General features: G+C 38.0%; 1 long non-coding RNA gene across 1 annotated transcript; it reads left to right on the plus strand.

Annotated features, from left to right (window-relative positions):
- Positions 1-4626: 4626 nt before the first annotated feature.
- On the plus strand, positions 4627-8421 carry LOC131492749 (uncharacterized). Its single transcript, XR_009252272.1, has 3 exons — positions 4627-5131; positions 5571-5742; positions 7766-8421. It is a non-coding gene; the product is annotated as an uncharacterized LOC131492749 (long non-coding RNA).
- Positions 8422-8626: the final 205 nt, after the last annotated feature.

Below are 8626 nucleotides of genomic sequence, written 5' to 3' on the forward strand. Positions count from 1 at the left end.
GTGGGGACTTGTTCAACTCGAGGCCCAGTGTAGGCAGAGGTGGAGAGGTAGCTGGTGATGAATTAGACATCACTAAAAGGTAAACATTTTCTCATAAATTCTTCTAGAATTGCTATTTTTTCCTTGTCTTGCACCTCCTTCCAAAATACTTTCCTTAGTGACCATGGACTTGGAAAACAAATGATGCATTGTATTCCCATCTCCATGTATTTTTTTTTTCTTTCGTTACATTCAGAAGTTTAGAGAGAGGACCTGCAAAGGTGCTTTCTGCAGGAAGGGTATTGATATTGACCCTGCAGTATTAATGGTTGGCACCTGCTTAAAAAAATAGCAGTGTTTCCAATCACTTCACAAGTGTCTGAAGGCCATCTGCTAGAAATATTCCCGATGTTCCTTGTAGTCAGAAGCTTATTTTAAATTTCTAGCTGCCTTTGAAATGAAATTTCTCTACTTACCAGATCAATGTTCAATACATTCACCTTCTTACATATTTGTCCAACTCTAAAGTTAGTCTCTGCTTCTTTACTCTGTCTTGGCACCTTTTTTATTTCTTGGCTTCTCACTATTACACATTTTCAAACAGTCTACCAGCATGTTTATACTCAAGAAAAGAGGTAAACATAACCATACTTTCAGAAAGCCTTAAGAGCATTTGTCTCTGGTCCTTATTACTAAGAACCTTGTTAACGATGTGCTGCCATTAAGAAGTTACAATATGCTTTAAGTATTTCCATCATGAGCTAAAAAATTACCAATTATTTTCTCTTAATCCAGGACATGATTTTGTTATTATCTATCAGTTTAATAAGAGTAGAGATTAAGCCCATTAAGATGATCTCGCTAGCTCAAATAATTGGTAAAAGAGCATGAGACAGAAAGGATAAGTCATTTATATGTGCCCAAGTTTGTGACAAGAAAAGGGAATGAAGTTGGCAAAGAAGGTAGCAAAAAATGGCTTTGTTATTTGACTTCCAGCTCATTAGTCCCAGCCACATAAAATTGTCAAGTACCTATGGAGAGATTTAAATGCATTGCTGGTTTTCTAGCAAAATAAGCAATATGTTTACTAGCAATATATTTCTAGTCTGATGGGAAAAATGACATACGAGAACTTTGCAGATCTGAACAAATTTCTTAAGATTTCCAACCTCCGTTTACAGGAAGCAATTTTCTCAAGTCCCAGACTCGAAAAATTTTCCTCACCCAAGAATATAACCATACTAATAAAACAGCCATTTTCTCTTTAAGTACAAACCATCCCCCAGATTGTGGTACTGGAGACATTTTGGTTATTTCCCCCCTGTTAATTAACACATAGAAATCAATTAGGTTTGCTCCTGTAATTTTCATTTAGAATAGAGCATTAAATTTAACAGATGATCAGTCTTATTACTTTCACTGAGAGGTTTCTTGTAGCTAGTAGCCACCTGCTTGCAAGCATTTTTGTATGGGGTTCCACACTTCCTTTTTTGATAGCAGATTCCCGTGGCATCTGCATCAGAATCACCTGGGACGCTCATTAAATATGCATGTTGTTGGTTCTCAGGGACGTCTAAGGAGTGTGCCTGGGGAATGTTAACCTTAACGAACACCTTCAGTGATTCTGATATACACCAACATTTGAGAAATGATGCATCCGTGAGTATGTTTTTAGACAACTGAGATGATTCACATGACAATGAATTATGGCCATACAAATCACCAGTGGCCATAACCGGTATTAGCCAAGAATTCCTGTGTACACTCTCACTTTTGACACAGAGTGGGATGCTCATTTGTGTGTTGCCATTGAAATGAATTCAACAAATTCACTCAAGAATTGCAAGATAATTGCTGTAGATAAAAACTTAGTTGGAAATGACAATGCCAATACAGCCTTAAGAGTATCTTTGTTTCTGAATGGAAAAGATGACCAAGGAAAAATGGTCAGAGAGAGGGAGGTAAATGCAGTTGGAGGTATAGTTTTAAGGAAACAAAAAATTTAATTGCTTTTTTAAAAAATTTTTTTTAATGTTTATTTATTTTTGAGACAGAGAGAGAAAGAGCATGAACGGGGGAGGGGCAGAGAGAGAGGGAGACACAGAATCAGAAGCAGGCTCCAGGCTCCGAGCCATCAGCCCAGAGCCCGATGCGGGGCTCGAACTCACGGACCGAGAGATCGTGACCTGAGCCGAAGTCGGACGCTTAACCGACTGAGCCACCCAGGCGCCCCATAATTGCTTTTTAAAAAAAGCTTATTTATTGTGTGTGTGTGTGTGTGTGAGAGAAAGAGAGAGAGAGGAGAGAGAGAATCCCAAGCAGTTTCCACACTTTTAGTGCAGAGCCCAATGCAGGACTCTATTCCATGAGTCATGAAATCATGACCCGAGCCAAAATCAAGAGTCAGATGCTCAACCAACTCAGCCACCCAGGAGCCCCCAAATTCAGTTGTTGATGAACACGTATTGTTCTAATTCAAAGAAAAGTATAAATGTGCATTGGTAAATCTTAGTATTGCATGTAGAAAATACTACTCATTGTCTTTTTAAATTATGCATAAAAGCTTAAAACAGACAAAATCAAGTGGATTTTTTAAGTTATTTTTTGTGATTTTCTCTTCTTTTAGAATAAGGGATAGAAGTCAGAAAATAATAGAAGAATGTATCTTCAAGGGAGGATGCAAATAATTATACAATCCAAACAAATTAATAGATTTAATGCAACTAAGACTTCTTTGGTATCTGTTCTGTGAGCAGAACTGTCTTAGGTCCCAGAAAACCAAAGATTAAAAAGCCACTGATTCCATGAAGGAAACTTAAATGTGTACTACTAAAAGAAAGAAGCTGATATGAAAAAGGTGCATGCTGTAGGATTCCACGTGTAAGACATTCTGCAAAAGGCAAAACTCTGGAGATGGTAAAATGATTAGTGATAGCTGCTAAGAGTTAACGGGGAGAGGGGCGCCTGGGTGGCTCAGTCAGTTAAGCGGCTGACTTCGGCTCAGGTCATGATCTCGCAGTCCGTGAGTTCGAGCCCTGCGTCGGCTCTGTGCTGACAGCTCAGAGCCTGAAGCCTGTTTCAGATTCCGTGTCTCCCTCTCTCTGACCCTCCCCCGTTCATGCTCTGTCTCTCTCTGTCTCAAAAATAAATAAACGTGAAAAAAACATTTTTTTTAAATAAAAAAAATAAAAAAAAAAGAGTTAACGGGGAGGGATGAATAGAAAAACACAGAGGATTTTTAGGGCAGAGAAATTACTCTGTATGACACTGTAATGGTATATCACATCATTATACATTTGTCTAAATCCATAAAATGTACAACACCAAGAGTGAACTCTAATGTAAACTCTGGTGTTTGGGTGATAATGATGTGTCTGTGTAGGTTCACTGATTGTAACAAAGGTACCTTTGTGGTGAGGATGTTGATGATACAGGAAGCTATGGGTTTGGACGCGAGAGTGGGAATTAGTGGATATATGGGAACTCTGTATTTTCTGCTCAATTTTGCCATGAACCTAAAACTGCTTTAACAAATAAAGTTTACTAAGAAATAGTTACTGAGATTTCTTGGAAGACACAATGGTCTCATGGTTGGGATTGATGCTGAAATACCCCATAGAGTCCAGAGTCATCAAGGCAATAGGGAAAGTAAATATTAAGAAGTGGGGCCCCGTGTAGGAGGGAAGGGTCAGGGAAGACCTTCAAAAAGTGGGACATCTGAATTGGATTGTGACAAACCTGTTAGATAGATACATTCCATCATATTGACACTCCAGTGTATTGACCTTAGTTGGGGAACTTTAAGTCATCTGGTCTTGCTGGAGCAAAACTGGAATGGTGGGGAGAGGAGTAAGAATGAGGATGGGCAAGGAGGCAGGGGCCAAGTCAGGAAGGCTGACATGCTCACACACCCATTCATATATACATACACACACACGCACATACACAAACACATACATACACATGCATATTCACAAATATACAGACATATTCTAAAGACTAAGCCTTTTAACCTGTTGGGAAATCACTGAAAAACTTTTAGCAGGAAAATAATGTGGCCTGATTTGCATTTTATAAAGAGCCGTAGGATATTTATGGGGAGATGGAAGGGAACAGAGGATGGATGGAAATATCCAGTCAAGTTGCCTGGATGAGGTTAAGATTCTATGACAATAAAGGAAAGGGCAGATTCAGATTCAAGAGATATTTAAGAAACTGGGATCAGCTGAACTCGTTGAGTCCTCCCTTGTGGAAGGTAAGGGAGGGAAGAATCAGATATTTGCTCTCAAGTGTTGAGCTTAAGAAAATGAGCGGATGTTACACTTCTCATGGTGATGTCCACCCTCGGTTGGGTGACGGGGATTCAGCAATGAACAACAGGTCCTTGTCACTGTTAGAAAAGAAGGCTTGACACAATAGCTACAAGTATGGCTTCTGTTGTGAAAGAGGAAGCATAGCTATCTATCCAGGAGAAGTCTAGGATGGAGACCTCTGAAAGCCATCAGTATATAGTCAAGAGCTGACATCATAAAGATGAATGAGGTGGCCAGGAGAGGATGGCAAATGAGAGAAGGAGAGGGCTTCAGACAGAAATGTGGGCATCCCACTATGAGAAGAAGAGCAAAGGAGCCCATGAAGGAATGTTGAGCAAATCATGGAGGGAGAATCAAGGCATCAAGGGAGGAACTTCAAGAAGAATGAAGTGGCCAGGACATGCTATGGAGAACTTAAATAAGATAAAGCCTCAGAGTTGTCCCTGGGTCTTGTGATGTGGAAGACTTTGTGATGCTTGCAAGAACTCCTAGTGGCATGGGTGAAGCCTCATAGGAGTGTGCTGAGAATGAAGGACAAGTTACAAGGGAAGACAACCAAAGATGACATCTTCCTGATGCTTGGTCCTTGAAGGGATGAGAGAGAAAAGGAAATAGACACAGGATAAAGGGCAAGTGCTTGAAAATGGGAGGCATTGGAACACTTTGAGTAATGAATGAAAAGAAGCTAGTAGAGAAGGAGGAGTTGAAAATGAAGCAGAGAAAGGCTAAATTATGGAGCTATGTCCATTAAGGTCAGGAGAGCGGGGGTCCATTGATAAGTCTTGAGTGAGCTTTAAACAAGGAGAAGGTGGTTTTTCTTCAAAGCGAAATGGAGAGAGGTAAGAGTGTGTATGGATGTATGGAAATAAGGAAGGGGAGGCTGAGAGGAACCGAGGGGTTCTAAGATAGAAATTCAACTTTTTAGATGTCATGAAAATTGTCAGTCTTGATCATTTTGATATTTATATCCCGTAACATACTATCCTCCTACTTAACCTTTTAGCTTATAAGATTAAGAAAAATGATAAAAAAATTAAAAAAAAATAGTGGTTCCAAAATGAAGTGAATGTCAAACATAAAAAATGGACACGATTTTTAATGGTCTTCCCTAGGGCTTTATATTTACACAAGGCAAGGGCCTCTGAACCCTATAGATCACAACAGGAACATGATTCCAGAAAATTCTGAGGTCATGTCATTCTTGGAGATTTTTCTAACAAACAGAAGCTTTGCTGTGGACTTCTATAAATATTTATCTGCCATGACTCTTACCCACAGGAGGTTAAAGATCTCTGAATTTTGGATGAGAATGCATGGCTGTGTGATTTGACCTGAATTAGCCGGCAAAAAGAAATCTTCAGATTTTAAACTACTAAGTGCAACAAAATAATGACATCTTTTGCAAACATTACAAGATAATAGGAGGTGGTCCGGTCATTTATGAAACGATGTAAGTACTGTAATAATTTTTATCATTATAATCATATTTAATACATTATATTTGCTTTCAGATCAGTTATGATTGCCTCACCAGAAAATAAAATGGGACATATTCTTACAATGTTATGAGATGTTAACTGGGTTAATTTTAATGTTAGAAATTTGTTAACCTCCTCCTTACTTTTCAGCTGCTCCTAGTTTAAATTTGTCAGCCTGCGTGCCATTTTACTCAAAGATTTGCCACGCATTCCCATTAAAATGCATGATCATTTTTTACTTTACAATGTTAAGATTTTTCAGCTTCCAAACATCGGTAACTTCTTGATGCCTTTATTACACAGGTAGATCATTTTACTGATTTAAAAATAGACATAAGACAATGTATTCAATAGGTCATTCAAGAGAATGAAATATGAAGAGTAGAAAGAGAAAGATACCATTATCAATTTTTTTTAGAAATGTATTTATTTGTTATTAGCTTGATCCCCGGCACGGTGTGTCAGAATCCTTGAAAGAATATTAACCTGAAACAAATGCAATTTTTTCTCTTGGCAATTTTTTGGTGTTCATTGAGATAAACAGAGTGGTTTTGGTGTGAGGCAAAGTGGAATGGGGAAATATTGTTATATTTTATGGCTCCCTCCCTCCCGTCTGCAACAATTTGACAAGGGACGGTATATAGTTATTAGTGTGACAAGTAGCATATAAAGGACAAGTTTGAGAGAGGTTTCCCAAATGTGACAAGTCTGATATTTACATGGTAATTACATGATATTTACAGAAAATAAGCCACAAATCTGAAAAGAAGTTTTATAAACTGCCAATAATAAGAAATAGATTTCAGCCAACCATGCTAGAGCAAAGTGCATTTTTTTCCCTCCTCTCTGTGGGAAATATGACAACGTAGTTTTCATATGAAGGAGTCATCAAATAATATGCAGTCAAAAATATAGGAAAAAGACTTATAAATATGTTTAATTATTAAAAGGTGTTTAATAGAAATGCTATTTTTCCAGATTTTGTGCTGTCAGCTGTGAAGACTTTGTGATTTCTTGTATTTATTCTCCCATTGTAAATAAATATTCACTTTCATATTTACTTTTGTATTTCGCATTCTTTTTTTTAAAGGCTCTGCAAAATCTATATCTGCCCTAAGGCAGATTTTAGAATTTTCATTGAAAATAGCTTTTTCCAGGACATTTTCAAAAATGTTTTCGTATTTGATGTTTCCCTGGAGAAGCATCCTTTATCCCTGTCCAAGGAGTCAGCATTTCATTGCTGTGAAATCTTATATTTTACAGTACTTACGTTTTTCTTAACGATCAATTCCTCTTTTTATGTTTAGTCTATTAGCTTTTATTTTTCTACTACTAGTGGCTCCCATTACACAAAAGAACAAACTCCATGGTTACACTACAATCATAAAACAACATTTACATAGTGATGTTTATGATTTGAAGGTATACATACATAGAAGTAAATGTAGCCGCTAAGTGTTTCTTCGCAAAAATAGCCAGAGTGTTTCGCCCTCTTGTAACGTACTTTCTACAATTAAAAGCATTTCTGGAAACTAATACACACAAAATCCTGAGTATAAAAGGATATTTTTATACTCAATATCTAAGGGTACCGATTTTAGATGTAATAGATGTATTGCCCTGCAGTCATGATAGTTTCAGAAGCCCTTTGCATGACTCTATTTCAGGAAGGATTCAAAGGTAGTTATTTTCGCATTTATTTTCTAAAGCTCAATATCTGGGGACACGGATATATTTATATATATCTTCATAACACACCTTTGGCAGTCACATATGAATTGATTATTTCAGGATCACATGGTGTTTTCTCTTTCCTGCTATCTTTTCCTAGCTGCTCCAATATTCTCGAATATAATATAAGGTGTCTAAATGGGTAATTGAAGTTCTCCCAAGTCCAAGAAGACTTCAAACCTCTTACAAGTCAGGGCAACTTTGGTCCTCAGTGTACATAACCTTTTTTTTTTTTTTTTTTTAAATGAACATGATGGAAAACAGGAGATATATGGAAATGTTGTGTTCTGAACTGCCCGTGTGAGACGGCAGTGTCCCAGCAAACGGCTGACCACTCTAGTTCCGCAGCATGATAACTTGTGGATGTTTTCTCCAGTCGGCTTTTTCAAGGTCAAGATTGAGGGTGATCCTGAGAAGAGAGCCGTGGCCACTGCCTACACCCCGTTCCCAGCCAACTGTCTAAAGATGTGTGCTGATGTTCACATGTTAGAGGACGAGCAGAAATTAAGCAGGGACAAGTGCAAATGTACTCCTGAGAGTGACAGGCTACTTCACCATCTACCGACTCCGGCCCAGAAGATGGCAAATCGGTGGCATCATCTCCATAAATGAAGGAGAGTCTGTTATTGTAGACGCCAATTAGTGAGGGGAAAAAAGAATTGCTAGTTTGAAAGCACTTTGTCACTTCGAAAATCAAGCTCAGCAAACAGGGGGACATACAATGCAATTTTGAAATACTGCATAACTGTCATATTCTGGCAGGTTTGGCAATATTTGCATTTATGTGAAAGTGTATGATGCTAATTTTACTGTACTTACATCTAGGTGCTTCTGTTGATAATTGGCCAGAAGTTAAAAGGCTCTATGTAGTTAAGCCAAAATTCCATCCACACAAATGAAATAAAGGATATTTACTTCGACTCCTATTTTATCATGTGAGGCAGCTATGGATTCCAGCTAGACGCAGTGTATATTTTCCCCTAGACTTGATGTTCTTTAACGTTAACACGGCAACAGATCACAGGATTTATTTTCCCCTGTAGAATCTACTGCAAGCTGCAACTACCTTGTTTTCCCGAATTCCACTTACAGCAGTACTTTGTCTTAGGAAATTGAGTTAGAATT

The sequence above is a fragment of the Neofelis nebulosa genome, chromosome 2 (assembly GCF_028018385.1).
Source record: "Neofelis nebulosa isolate mNeoNeb1 chromosome 2, mNeoNeb1.pri, whole genome shotgun sequence".
Taxonomy (NCBI): Eukaryota; Metazoa; Chordata; class Mammalia; order Carnivora; family Felidae; genus Neofelis; species Neofelis nebulosa.